The 15892-nt window shown below is 38.1% G+C and overlaps 1 pseudogene; it reads right to left on the bottom strand.

Annotated features, from left to right (window-relative positions):
* Nucleotides 1-3026: 3026 nt before the first annotated feature.
* On the bottom strand, nt 3027-7117 carry LOC115692550 (triacylglycerol lipase OBL1-like; annotated as a pseudogene).
* Between the last annotated feature and the right edge of the window lie 8775 nt (nt 7118-15892).

Here is a 15892-nt window from a genome sequence, read left to right as displayed (position 1 = left end):
TATACCTAAGAACATTTTTAATTAACATTGATATGCATTTTCTACCAAATAATGAACATGATATGATATAAAAAAAGTGTAGCTTTATTATAGTAATTCATCAAACAACGAATATGATATAACAAAATCTCTAGATTTTATATTCTATCATATCCAGTCTTGTCCTGACTGAAAATTCATATGACCAAACATAGCTTGTAGGGTTCTCCTATTGCACAAACTAATTTGCTCGCAAATGAGTCACCATTGCCAATTCCACCTCTTGATCAAGTTGATGTTGAACCAGCAAATGCTAAAAAAGGTAGAAGGACTACTCCTACTTGGGAGCATTTCACAAGATTAAAGTAGATGGAAAAGATAAACCGGTGTGTAACTATTGTGGGAGGCAACTTGTGGAAGAGAGTAGGCAAGAGACAAAGTACTTGCTTGATCATCCGGTTAGATGTCCCAAAAGCAAAAGTGTGGATGTAAGGACACGTTCTCAAAGTAGCTCCATATTGTAAGATTTTGTGAGACTACTGTCAACTGTTTTTAAAGTTTAAGTTGTTATATGAATTCATAATTTTTTAATATTTAAATATTATTAACACTCATCCTCATGCTGAGGCTAGAGTTTGGCTTAAGACTAAAGCGTGGAAATATATAATAGCAGAGACAATAGCGGTCTGGAAAAATTCGAACTCGAGACATCCTGCGCTGATACCATGTGAGATTTTATGAGACCATTGTCAACTATTCTAAAAACCTAAACTGTTAGATAAAGGCATGATTTTAATATTTAAATATTATTAACACTCCCCCTCACGAGTAGGCTAGACTTTGACTCAAGACTAGACCTGTTAAACGGGTGGGTCGGGTCGGGTTTGGGTCGGGTCATTAATGGTCCGACCCAAATTGACCCATTAACCCGTTTATGACCCATTTATTCATAGTGTAAATATCTCGACCCATACCCGACCCGACCCGACCCATATTGCTAAAACACTTTTATATTTAACCTAATCTAGGAATACTTGTTTCTTATGATTTTTTTTTTAAATTATACTGCCAAAACATTTTATGCAATACAAAGCTAGTGGAAATTTTTTATAATTTTTTTCAAAATTGAGGTTTTGTTTGTTTTACAAAAAATGCGACATTTCTAGAAAATATTTTCCATAAAGTCATTATCCAAGAAAATAAAAAAAAATTAATATTTTTTTTATTTTTTAAATCGAATTTTTAATTATTTTATTTTATTTTATTTTTTTCTTTTTCTTTTTCCTTTATTTTTGGCTGATCGCCGGCCGCCGTGGCCGGCGACCGACCACAGGCGAGGACGAGCTCGCCGGCCTCAGGCGACGCTCCAGCCTCGCCGATATGGCGAGACTCGAGCTCGCCGGCCTCGGGCGAGCTCGACCTCGCCGGATCTGGCGAGACTCGAGCTCGCCGGATCTGGCAAGGTGGAGCCTCGCCGGAGGCCGGCGAAGCTCGAGTCTCGCCAGCCTCGGGCGAGGCTCCACCTCGCCAGATCCGGCGAGCTCGAGCTCGCCTGAGGCCGGCGAGCTTGAGTCTCGCCAGATAGGCGAGGCTGGAGCCTCGCCACAGGTCGGCGAGGCTCAGCCTCGCCGGGATCGGGCGAGCCTCAAGGTCGCCGGAATCGGGCGAGCTCGAGCCTCGCCCGAGGCCGGCGAGCTCGAGCTTCGCCGGCCTCCGGCGAGGTCGTCCCGCCCCTGTGGCCGGTCGCCGTGGCCGACCACCGGCTGGAATAAAAAAAAAGAAAAAGAAAGAAGAGAAAAGAAAAAATAAAAAATAAAAGAAAAGGGAAAAAAATAATTAAATTTCGATTTTTTTAAAAAAAATTTGTAAAGAGGGAGAGAGTGTGTGGATGGGTCTAGTAGGTGGGTTGGACATGGGTTCCAAACTCAACCCATTTAGACCCATTTACCTTTAAGCTTTAAAATTTAAAACCCATTTAAGGTTGACTCTTTAAAATTAAAGTGACCCATATATGACCCATTTATATTTAAATGGGTCATATATGGGTTTAAAACCCATTTTGACACCTCTACTCAAGACTAACGCATGGAAATATAATAGGGGAGGCAAATAGTATCCACGAGTTGATCAATTGGAGATTTTATTTTCTGATTTGTTATTTTATTTTAATAGCTATTTAGATCAAATTGTTATATTTTATCTTTAACTTCCACCATAATTATCTCTTGGTTTTATTTTCTTTTTCTTGTGTGATTACAAAATTTGGACATATATTTAATAAAGTTCTGCTATGCCTTTTTTTTACCACAAATGATGGAATTGGCAACCCAAGTCATACACGATAAACCGGCATGGAGCCAATTTGAAAAAGAATCTAGACAAAAAAAAATCTCAAATATTGGATAACATTTCTTTTTCCTCAATAAGAAGGAAATATAATTACTGGTTGATAACTTTTTGTTAACACTTTGAATTACTACTTAAATGTAAAACTCAATTCTTCTGTAGTGTACTCGCAAAAGCATTTTAACCTATCATAGATACAATAAAAGTCAAATTAGTAAGGCACGTGTATTTTTACCTAATTTAATGAGATATCAAAGAAGTACCGAAAAAGAGGCATGATATCGAAATTTTATAGGTTACGATATTTGATCAATTAAATTTACACTAGAAAACAGATAATTAGGAGATAAAGATTCTCGCCAGCCTCTATTGGATCCATCGTTGCTTGTACAATTAAATTTGTATGTTCTTTTACGTACTTCAATAATTTATATATACATCTCTTTCCCCCACACAATATGCAATTGGATAAACATTAGATGCAATGCTACATTTTGACCTCATTGACACGTACTTCAATACCATATATGCGCAAACAACATATATACGGCCTAAAACGGACTACTACATACGGCCCCAATGAAATCCGCCGTGTAGTTGCGTCTTAATTTCTGTCATTTTCTTGCAACACAATTGATGAATCTTGGTGATCCATTCTTATGAGACAATATCACGTTCTAGAAAGCTATAACTATTCATAGTCACTGTTGGTGTAGCAATAGCCGCGACGCTCCTTACCTTGTAGAATTTATATAATCCTAAGGAGCATGAGCAGGTATCCCTGGAATTAGTAGGCCGATCACTCTAAGAATCCTCAGCAGCGATCCTTCTCTGTAGCTTGGTCCCTTCTCGCGAGTAATCACGAAGCTTCTCATGAGCTCATACCACGCGTTCATCTTCATCACTATCACCAGTAGAGGCGAGAAGTAGTTCTTGTTCGGTTCAGCCCGGACAATCTGCTTATAAAAAATTGAGCAACCAAGATAATTGAATGACCAGTCTCATCCAATTACAACATTCCATGCAAGGTTAACTCTTTCTTTTGCCTACCGTTTTTTCGCCTTTTCAACCCTGCAAAGCCAATTCATGAAGTTCATGGACGTGACAATGTTTTTTTTTTTTCACTTTGGAGGAATTTTATCGCATAGACACTATGGATGGCAAATTCTTTTTCTTGAAGTGCTAATCCAATATTTATATGCTTTATCCACATCTCAATTCAGTGAAGTATGCATTGCATATACTTATCATTTAACTAAAGCTAGAGAGAGAGAGAGAGAGAGAGAGAGAGAGAGAGAGAGAGAGAGAGAGAGAGAGAGAGAGAGGGTTCCTCACCTTCCCTTCATATTTGTTATTGAAGTAGCAACACCCCCCAAAATGCTTGAACATGAGAGCTGAATCATCGTAAGGCAACCTAGGCACAATGTCATTCCCATAAACGAATCGAAAGTACTCAATCTGATGCTCCTTCAAGACCCTCTCCATGAACTCCCCAAACTTCTCATCTCCAACCCTAGGTTGACCAAATGGGCAGACCCCCTGCAATCTCTCCATCAGCCACGTCTCCCCGTGCACGGCCAAGATCGCTGGGAAGAGGATTGCCAACGTGCCTCCCAAGCTGTTGCCCATCACCACGTACTTCGCTTTGTCGTTCTCACCGAGCAGCGACCTTAGCTTCTCCCTTATGGCATAGTAAGCCAATGGCGCGGAAGTTTTTAGACGCGGGTCGAGCTTTTTCGGCCAACCTAGGCTCTTTTGGAGCCCTAGGGTTTTCATGAAACCGCCGTGGATTTTCCCAACCCCTGGTAACTCGTACCACGAGAGGTCAATGTCCGAGCACCATTCGTCAGCATTGAAAGGTTTCGTGCCTCGGAAGGCAACCAAGATGGTGTCGCGGTCACGTAGCATGAAGGCTTGTGTGGTTTCTTTCCTTTCATAATCTGCCAAAAAAACAAACGAATATTTATCTGTCAATTGTTGTCTTGGTATATTCTCAACAGCTTTAGAGATGACGGTAAAGCTCCTTACCATTCCAAAAGTTGTAGAACCCCAAGAATTCCATCTGCACAAATGAGCGGACATAATTGTCATAAAGGACTAATTCAATTATTTTCAGAAATGTATGGCACCTCTTCTTTGGATGGTATGGCCAGGTTCAGTTAGTCAATTAAGTTCTTTAGTATAAATTATGATCAATTTTTTACACCTTTAAAGTTCAATTGTCCCTGACTAATTAAGTTAAACGGAGTGTGCTTCGAACAGATCGGCATTTTGATTTCTTATTTCTTATGTCTTGATGTGGTCACGACATGATCCATGCTTTCATTTATAGATTAACCCCGAGCTAGGTAGTGTTTATTTCTGATTTAGACTCTCTCTCTCTCTCTCTCTCTCTCTCTCTCTCTCTCTCTCTCTCTCTCTCTCTCTCTCTCTCTCTCTTGTTTGACCTACCAGTGCCGGGCAACCGTCGTTTGAAGGTAGGCCTCGTTCTCATAGGATGCTTTCGAAGCCATCATGGAGAGAGCCGCACAGTACTCGCCGTCACCGGGCCTGATGCGGTTGTCCAGTTCCACTCTCTTGTCCAAATTGCCGACGATGGATATGAAGCTCCCCGACTCTCTGTCCGGCATCACTACCTTCCCTGTTCACAGCCCCACACAGTGAGTCGACTTCTTTCTAAGTGGAAAGTCAAAAGATTAGGGAGACTAATCCTACTTTTTTTAGCATGTCACCGCTGGATCGATACCTTCGACTACAGTTGTTTGGTAATCTTAAGTCATAAGAAGTTGTTCTCATGAAGACATTATCAATAGACCGGCGTCGATGAGTCTAATATGGTACCGGATAAGCCCGGCCATTCTTAGTTAAATTTCTTTTAGGAAATTGATGAGTGAGCCAGATCCGAAAGGATATAATATATCAAAACTCAGCCATTTATACTTCCAGTCTAGATGAACTCAGTAGACCGCTAGATTCATGATCAACTCTATCCTGTGGACTGATAATGAAGTCTAATGGGTTACCAACATTTTTTAGTTTGTGGATAGCTCCCGCGGCCAATGTGTTTTTATGTGGGGAAACTTAAAGGAAGATTATCAAAGCTCGATGAACTTGCCATCTATGCCTTCGAAATCGAATCTAGGGTTAAAAAGATATACGCAACGTCCCTTTGTTTTCACTTAGTCCAATTGAAAAACAATTACTTTAAATAATGTATTTTTATGTTAAATAGTTGTTAAAAACTCTAAAACAATTGAATTTAAATGATTCGTTAATTATTATATCAAATTAGATCCACGTTCACCACAAAAGTAATTAATAAATTGTGAAGCAACTAGGATATATTAATTGCACGTGTGTGAACCTCAACATTGTACATGCTCAATAATTAGTAAAAAAAAAATTAGAGTTCTAACGCTAAAAACAAAAGTAAGTAAAATCTTTGAAGTAACCGTCGTTACTAAGGAAGCAACAATATAACTGCAAAGACTCATTTCGAATTGTTTTAATAAAGCCTTGTTGTGCCTTATTGTAATAACTATGACTTTGTTTATTTTGTGTAAAACGTAACATTTCTGAAAAAAAAAATTGAATAAGTCTTTTTTCAGGAAAATGACAATATTTTAACTGAAATCTGAAAATGAATTAGAAAATATTTTTCTGCTGTTTAGTATAGAATCCGTGTGCTCCTTTTAATAGTTTTTTCTTTTTTTTCTTTTCTTTTTCCTTCTTCTTCGTCCAATCACTAGCCACAGGCAAGCTCAAGCCTCACCCATGGCTGGCGAGGCTCGACCCACTAGACTCACCAGATCCGACGAGGCTGAGCTTGCCCGAGGCCGGCGAGCTCGAGCCTCGCCAGATCGACGAGCTTCGAGCTCACTAGCCTTGGGCGAGCTCGTCCCTCGCCTATGGCCGGTCACCGGCGACAATGGTGGGTGACCGGCCGAAGAAGAAGGAAGAAAATAAAGAAAGAAAAGAAAAAAATTAAAAAGGGAAAAATTAAAATAAAAATTATTAAAAGGAGTGCACGGAGGAAAACATGCTCGGTCTAGATGAAAGAAAGAGGAGGAAAAGTGATTTCTACTTTTCAGAAAAAGGAAATCATTTTGCCCACTTTTAAAGGTGTTTTTCCCATTGACGGAAAATGTTTTTTTTTACTTGTTTATTTTTTGTGAACCAAACGCCGGAAAATCCGAAAAACCTTTTCTTGGAAATTATTTTCAGGAAACAAACGGAACCTATATATGCAGACCAACCTCGAAAGCAGTTAACAAGAAGCCTTCCAAAGTTCCGATTGCTCGACAAGAGATTCAACCAATACTCAAACACCGACCCGATCCAAGACAGGGGTTTGGCCACAAGAAGCAGGATCTTCTGCACGAGAATGGATATAAACATGATCCACCTTTGCTCGAAGCTCTCCTCTCCTTCCTCGGAGGAGTCCACAAATCCTCGCCTGTGCACATCACTGTAGATCAAAATGCGAAAGAGATCGATGACACCGGCTTTCTCTGGGCTCAACAGCAAGTAACTGCTGGAGAAACTCTTGTCACAAGCCATGGCTTTGAGGCAAAGAAGAGGGAGATGATAGCTAGGTTTCTTTTTCGATTTGAGGGTGTGTGTACCCACTGTTTTGGATGAGACTCGTACTGACTTCTTGAACTGGGCTTCGAAGGCTTATTTATATAGGCTTAAGAATAGATGATAGCTAGGTTTCTCTGTCTTCCTGGTGTGTACTAAAGTCGATTTGCAGGCCAATTGATATAATAATCATAGACGTAATTTCTGATTAGGTGTTGTGAGTGTGGTCCAATTGCTTAAATGTCCGCCTACAATCTATCATATTTGAAGTACCCATTAAATATATCGATCTGTAGATAAGTGTCAGTGCACTTAAGATTACTCAAGAAAGAAAAATATCACTCTTTGGTATGAAAGCTGATCGACTTTCGATGGATTCGTGAAGGGAAAGCTAAAAGGATTGTGGAGGTGGGGTCTCTTTCTGAGGTTTTATTCGACTAATCACTCTCTGGTATGAAAGCTGATCGACTTTCGATGAATTCGTGAAGGGGAAGCTAAAAGGGTTGTGGAGGTGGGGTCACTATTTATTCGACCGGCATTTCTGCATTTCGAAGGTGGTAACGACATGTCTTAAATTCGTTTAAGAAAGGTGATAACGACATGTCTTGATTTGTTTATGGAAAACTCCGCATTGCACTTTAATATTAGGTCATGTGATTCATTCCTTCACTTCCAAACGGGATTCAGTGGACATATATTGCTTGTGAATTGTACTCCGTCATGCTGCATACAATTGCTACTTTGACATACAAGACGGTATGAATCGTTCACTTTGAACTTGTACAAATTTCATTTTAGAAAATGAACATCAATTGACAAAAAAAAAAATTTAGGATTGAATTGGCAAAACAAAAAAGGTTGAGGACTACATTGACACAATTGTAATAGGTTTAGGACTTTTTTGGTAATTTTACCCCATGCATCCAATGTACGCAATTGGTATTTGGATCATTGTTCTTAGGGGTATTAGTGGGTTAAATGCGATTTTTAACCAAACTTTTCATCTTTTTTCTTAAGATATTTTCAGCATGTATGGTGTTGTGAAAACAAGCGATGAACACAATAATAAACCAGAACGAGGAAATAAATCGATACCATTTTATGTGATTCGATTTGTGTGACCTATTTCACTAGAAGAGCAACACAAGATTCCACTATATATCAAGCAATACAACAAATATTACAATCATACTTGAGTTATTCAAACACTCTCAATGTTTCGAAGTCTCCAATTACACACAATAATCTCACTATGTTTAGTCTTACAATCCCTTGCGAAAAGGGAAATTATCCAAAAAGTCTTAAATCTATTATACGGCAGCCAATTCAATCATAAACCTTAATTTAGTCCTAAACCTTTTAACAATCTGTCAATTTAGTCATAAACCGTTCAATTGTAACAATTTAGTCCTAAACCTTTTAAAAATTTACCAATTGAGTTCCTCAAGTCATTTTTTTCCGGAAATCGCTTACGTGACAGTCTAATTAGCGCCGACGGTCCTACATGGTGGTGTTATACGATCACTTGGCATGGACATAACGGCAGGGTGTAGCATTGTGATGGTGCGGCCGCCATGGCTGAACAGAGACATGACCAAAAGAAAAAGCCCGTAGAAAGAGAAAGGAAGAGATGAAGTTTTTCTCCATCGTCGAATAGATAAAATGTACCTAAACGAGTCTGTTATTGAGGTCGCTCAATATGTAATCCTTTGACAAACATATACTGACTATGCGCTTAATGCTTGCAAGTAGGGATGGGGCTATTTTCACACCCTTTTTAGTCTACGGGATCAAATTTGCTAGCCATGCATTCACTGCAGGACGTGTAGACCATGGAAATCAATCCCCCATTAGAAGTTTTAGTTTGGAGATTTTTATTTGGATGAGTGAATATGGACCGTTGGCCCATAAGATTGGATGATATGTTAGCACCACATAGCATACTTGGGCTTGTAATTGAAATTCCATGGACTCAAAATCTTAAGATACAACCTAAGCCCGGCCATGCAAAGGCATTTGCATGAACTGTGTTACCTGTCCGGTTGGCACGGTTCATGATGTGCAAAATTGAGCCTAATTCAAGGTTTGTCTCTGGCCAAAAGACTTTTGTTTCTGGTGTTTGATGCTTGATCCCGAATGGTTGTCGATGTATCAACCAAATAAATTTATTTCATTGCATTCCATCCTCTAAGCTGAGGTTGAGTTCACTTAGCTTAAATAGTAGTAAGCTAAACAATGCCTGCATTATGCTTACACTACACGTTGATAATCAAATAGCTGATATCTGAGATTCCAAGCTCTAGCTAAAGAAGGCTGAGTTTTTCGCGCCCCGAACCATCCATCAAGGTTCTTTTATGTGTAGTGCCATAAGACGACTATCGTAGCAACCTTGTCTGACAAGGGTAGAGAGTGCCTGTTTATTACAATCAGAGAGATCCCGAAAAAATTGTGATGACTTTCAATACCTTCTTCGATGGTGGAGAGACTAGCAATAAGTCAAATCACATGTTTGACATCCACACAGTGCTACTGGCTATATATATGTGTGTGTGAAAGTGAACCTAATGATTTTTATTTAAAAACCTAAATATTGACTAATTAACTGCACATCATTAATGCACAAAAACTCTCTATTGTATGTGTACGTATGTTATCATTTTATATAGTTATTGTGTTCACTACTAGTGTAAAAAAAATTTTATACATTGACAGTTGGATGGGTGACATGTGGATAAGTTCGTTTACACAACAATCTTTAAATGCAAATGTCGCCCATCCAACGGTGAAAATGTAAAAAAAAAAAATCTTTACAATGGCAATGGACCTAATAAAAATCATACTTCGGAACTTCCCATGAGGTGGACACTTTTATAATTTATTTTCCCTCCATTTAACTGGACTAAAACTGTTGTTTGGACAGTTTAAAGATAAAATCTCTTAATAGAATAATGCAGTGTAGAGAAACCCACTTGCCAAAATCCATTTCAAAACGCATAAAATAATTATTATTAGCAAAATCGTAGTGGAAGCATCCGGAACCGGGAGGCCCATGATGGCCATGAAGCGGTGAACAAATTAAATATTAGGACCTGCAATACAACGCACCAGCATTTATACGTTATCTTTATAATATATGCTTGTATCTATCTTAGATCTTGTTCCAGTTAGAACACATCTCACCTTCGCTAAGGGACAAAGCAACGAAGAATTTCGGTCAAAAAAGAAAATTCCTCCTCACACCTGTCCTTCAAGTGAGGAAATCCTGCCAAAACATAATCCAACCAACCTATAAATTCATATATATATTTATAGCTGCAGATGGCATTATAACTATTACAAGGCCATATATGGAAGAAGAAGAAGAAGAAGAAAATACTGGAACTGACTCGAAGATCTTGGTCACATGATCATATCTTCCCCGATGAAAACATCTCCACATCTAGAAGTCATAGGGGTTAGTTTTTTTTTTTTTTTTTGGGTTTTAAGCCAAGAGGGTCTTGATGACCTTCCCAATAATCCAATTCCACACCTCAAGTAAATAATCACCTAGGACCAAAGTACTTCAAACCTTAAAGGGTACCATGAGAGGTCATCATTAAATCTAGCTACACCATAGACAAATAAGTTCATACAATTGATGTTTACAAGAACTTATGGTTTGCTGTTTATGGAAAAATTCATCATTTAAAAAGTATTTTTCTAACAATAACCATTTGTACTGCTTATAATAATTAGTCGATAAAATATATTTATGTTATCAATAATAGTCTTTGTCTATATATTTTCGTTGATAAGGAAAACATCTTTCATTAACTCATATTGTTAGGCTACATAGTTATGAGTTTCTGCGAAATAATAAATTTTGTTGGGAGAAAAGGACAAGGCATATTGATTGTGAAGAGAGCTTCCTATGACCAATGTATATGCGCAAGGTGCATCAATCATGCAATTGTGTTAGGTCACCCCAATGCGTAAAACATAAATTTCCATCAACAAGTCCTGTCACCGAGAACATGAGAACTTATCCCAATGTGGGAAAGAAACGATAAACATTTTCTTTAATAAAGGATATGGAATGTGTCAGAGATGCAATGTATTTATGCTTTTGGGGTGGTGTTTCCTAAATTCATGAAAAGGGGTCACCCCCCAAAACCCTAATAATAATAATATAGAATCTATATCTATGTCCTTTATTGTAATGTTGGGACCTTTGTGTGATATCCCACATGGTGTCTATTTGCTAGATCAGGTTTGACTCTCTTTTTTCTTCCAAAAAAAAATAATCCCATGAATTTTATTTGTATGTGCTTTGTCTTTTGGGTATAATAAATGAGATTAAAATGATCCTCAAGACAGGAACCCTCTCATTCCACTCACTTTTGTCTTGGGGAGCAACCGACCCTCTTGGCTATTCAGGGTCATACACAATATATACTAATCGTACACAAGAAAGTGAATGATTTTGTAGTCAATATACTAATGCAACATAACAAATATGTTAATATCATATTAGAAAGGCTTATGTCCCCATGTTAATATAATAAGCATGTTATCGGCACGTGGGCCTCCATTTAAGTGCAATTAGATAAACAACTAGTTAAGCTCATACAGTTCTTGCTCTTGGGGGAATAGAGAGTGGTAGAGAGTATGTATTAGATAGTTAACAACCTCTGTTTGATTTATAGGTAAACAACTATTCATCTATTCAGATAAAAAGAGAGTGAATAGTTAACAACCTCACTTTGTTCATCTGTTTGGGTGAGTGGTCCAGTGATTGTCAATCACATCGACCTCAGATTGGGTCACTCAGTGCTCGTTGAATCAACTCTCAAACATGTCCTCTTAATAATTTTTGACATTGCATGTGTCGTTAGGATGCGTTCATGGAAATTTTGAGGAGACATTGTCCAACAATCTTAAACTTACCGTACGGACTCGGGGTGATTTATTTTAGGGTTGAGTCGCCAAACCCGGAACCTATTCGCACAAAGTTCCTAGATTTTGGAACTTGAAACCAATTCGTAGACCCCGGAATCAACCTTGGACCAATCCTACTTGTCCAGTTTGGTTCTAGGGTCAATCTAGAGAACCGGCCAATTCTTTCTTTCTTTTTTTTCATTCTTTGAAAGGACAAACTTACCCCTTCAAAGCACATAACCATAATCATTGAGGTTTGCCCCAATAGCAACCCTTCTTACTTGAGAAGGGGGAGGTGGAGAGTTCGAATCCCCACCTTCTCAGGGGGGCTAGGGTTGGGGAATTGTAGTTTCAAATATGAGTTTTCGACTCCCACGCCCTACAAAAGGCAGGGTAAAAGTCTGAAAGTGAGTTGATAGTTAGAGTAGGACAGACCAAACAAAAAACAAAGTACATAACTATGAACACTCAATATTTATAACTATGATACTTAGTAACAAAAGGCGAGAAGTAGAACACTGGTAGAAGCCAAATAGAAATATAAGGTAATAGGGAATTATCCAACTCATCCTTATAATCAAGCAAAACGGTAGATAAAGCAACAAGAGAAATCTCCACTCGCCAAAATAACAACCCATAAAAGATGAACACGTAAAATAAAATAAGTTCTAAACATGAAACATAAAACATGAATTATAGAACTTCATTCTTCATTCATCCATAAAAAATTGCTCCAATTCTAACCACTTCAAAACAAACAAATAAAACATAATTAAATTGGACTCGGTCTAGGGCGGGTCGGGTCGGACCAGAATCCGTCCAAGGTTAGTCTGCCAATCTGATTCAGCACCTTGATCCTGGAACCGAACTGCACAATGCTGGTTCCCAATTTTTGGGACTGAGGACAGGTTCCCCGCGAAACTGAACTACACAGTCCCAGTCCGGTCCAGTTCCAAGGTCTACCCTAGATCGATGCTCACCCCTAGAATGGATATCAATTTAGTTCTAGACTTTACAATTTGATCAATTTAGTATTAAACCTTTGCACGAAATTCCTATGTAGTCCTTTCGGCCAATTTCCGCCAAAAATCATTGATGTAGTGATGTGCTACATAGGACGGCCAGAAATGATTAGACCTCTACATTAGTGATTTCCAGTGAAAATTAACCAAAATGATTATATAATTTACACACAAATTTTTAGGACTAAATTAGTTAAATTGAAACGTTTAGAATTAAATTGGTATCGGTTCAAAAAGTTGATAGACTGATGCGCAATTTTTCTGAAATTTTGATGTTCCCCTCTTTGCTGAGACAGTGAGATTAATAGCCCACACGTTACTGATACCAATAGTAAAAAGGGTAGAGACCCCAATAATCTAGATCTTCAATTACTCGAATCACCGTCTTAGTAAGCCGGTCGCTCGAATGATATGTACAACTCTTTTGATAGCTCACAAACCCCACGATTCCCCGGGAAAGATAGAGAATAAAGAAAAGAATAACAAGTAACAAATTCTCAAAGAAACAGCTTTAGGTAATAATTTAAAAATACCTTTGAAGTTTTCAAACTAGAATCATTTTGATATGTTCCAAAATATAGAACGTATAGCATCCTTGAACGTCAAGTTCCAAATGGAGAATATATGTTTCAATTCATAGATTCTTAAGCCAATAAAATAAATTTAAAAGACATAAATCAACTAAACACTAATTCTGGCATCATATAGTGATCTGGGCAGTGCAATCCTAAGTCTCTCAGCTAGAAAAAGTTCAAAAAAGGTCCCATATTCGATGTACCATATATAATCAACCACTAAACATTTTGATTTGTGCGGTCAAGTTCTAAACTGTTGATGCAATCAAATCCCTAGACCATCGGTAGTGAAGCGATCGTAGGCGTCCGCAACAACTGAAGGGTTCTTGAAATTTTGAGTGGCTGAAGTTGAAGCAACTACCATTTAGTCAATTATTTCACCTACATGACCAAAAAAATTATCAGCTTGTTAAAAAAAATTAAGACTTAATTAGACTGTGTTTATGGATTTTTTTTTAGTGATAAGATTTAGGCCTTAATTGCACCTAATTGAAATGGTGTAAGACAGGGTTTCACTTTTTGATGTATTCCCTTTTGATAATAATGAGAGTCAATTCTCTTAAATATATGACATGTCCTACCAAAAACATGAATTGATATGTCCTAACTAAATTGCTAAATTCAAAATGGAAACAATATACTTTAATTCCTATTTGAATGTAGGTCTTAATCTCCCACTTTGCTATTTCAATTGAATTTGGGATAATTTCTTCAGCATCTAACATGTCGCCATTTTGACTTTTCTATTTCCGAGTCAAGCATTCGCCAACAAGAGCTCCCCATGTGGCTACGTTGGAAAAGTGAGCGCCTCGAACAATCTTATTGTCCACGAGAACGGGACCAAAACCATTTGTGCATACAAGTTGGGGACTAAGGGGGCGTTCGGCAAATTGCCAAATAATGAAAATTTCTGTTCTTTTATTCTCAGAATCAGTTTTGGAACAGAATCAATAAGCAAAAAAAAATAGTTTCTTGATTCTGGAACAATTTTTCCATTTATGCTTCTTCTTGATTTTCTTTTTCCTTTTTGATTTGTTCTTCTTCTTCTTCTTCCCGGTCTGCCACTGGCTAGGGCCAGCGAGGGCAGCTCGCGGCCTCGCCATGGCCGGGCGAGGCTCGACCTCGCCCAGATCTTGCAAGGCCAACCTCGCTGTCGCGACCGGTGAGGGCCGCGACTCCCTCGTCGGCCTTGGCCTGTGGCCAATCGCTGGCACCGGCAACTGGCCACGGCCAAGGAAGGGAAGAAAAAAAAAGAAAAAAAAGGAAAAATAAAGAAAGAAATATTTAAAAATTCAAAATATTATTAATAAAAAGAAATTTTGTGTAATTACCAAACACATTTCTATTCATTTTCTATTCTAAGAATAGAAATATTGGACAGTTATCAAATACCTTCAAATGCTTAGAAATTGTTCCCGGGCACAGAATCAAAAAGAATCATTTCTGAGTAAAATCAGTTGCCGGGCATAGAATCGTTGCCATGCGCACCCTAAAATTTACCCTAAGAAAGAAAGAAAGAAAGTCGAAGGACCAAATTGTAATAAGGGTAAAAGTTGAGGGACTAGATTTTTGCTAGCCAGCCCTTCCTTAAATTCAAACGAGGTCCGATCTTATGCAACCGAGTACGTTAATTTAGAAAGCCCACTTTAATTAGGTAAATCTTGAATCTATGAAATATTCTACTAACCTCATTATCCGGTTAAGACGCAAGCCCAAACCCAAGTAAGTAACCCAAATACGAAATCATTTGCATTGGTAATACGAAGAATTGAATATGTGTTAGTTCCTTAACTATTTAGCCAATCCCAGATGATTTAACTTGACAAACTATAGACATAAGATTGCACATTGGCATGTAAATGGTAAACAGTGAACCAACAATGATACTTCTTTATTTTCCAATGTCCATCTAAACTTAAGTTCGTGCCCCCACCCTGTAGAAAGGAACCTTGCCATCATTGTTGGACCAACAAAAAGACTCATATATATAAATCCTTTACTTACACATCATCCGTCTATTTTCTTCATTCAAATGTGGGATGACTTGTTTCCTTTTCAAGACGTGGTTCCACAAACACAGGCTTTTCCTGTCGATCCAAGGATCTTTGTTATGTCCAATGTCCGTAGGATACACTAATATAGTCTTAGAAAGAAATGACGGTTCCATTGATAGAATGAATATAAAATTACTAAAAATGAAAAACACACATAATTTCCTGCTTGACTGCTGCTGAAAATTAAGGGTTTTTTCACCGCGTGAGGACGAAATAAAAGTGCATAAACTATATATATGTTGTTGCAAATTGTGGGGACGGTCCAAAACAAGATATTATAAAGTACTACCTTCATGTATACAGAAGAATTCATGCGTAGTCATTTTCAACGTCCTTGTTTTGGCCAACGAGACATCTTCTATAAAGAATGCAAAAACGTGAGTAGTTCTTTTTATCTGTTTGATACAAATAAATCATC

Source organism: Syzygium oleosum, unplaced genomic scaffold (assembly GCF_021117445.2).
Source record: "Syzygium oleosum isolate NSW1041296 unplaced genomic scaffold, Sole_v2.1 Sole_v2.01, whole genome shotgun sequence".
NCBI lineage: Eukaryota > Viridiplantae > Streptophyta > Magnoliopsida > Myrtales > Myrtaceae > Syzygium > Syzygium oleosum.
Note: the sequence above shows the minus strand (reverse complement) of the source record. Positions and strands in the feature narration are given on the sequence as shown.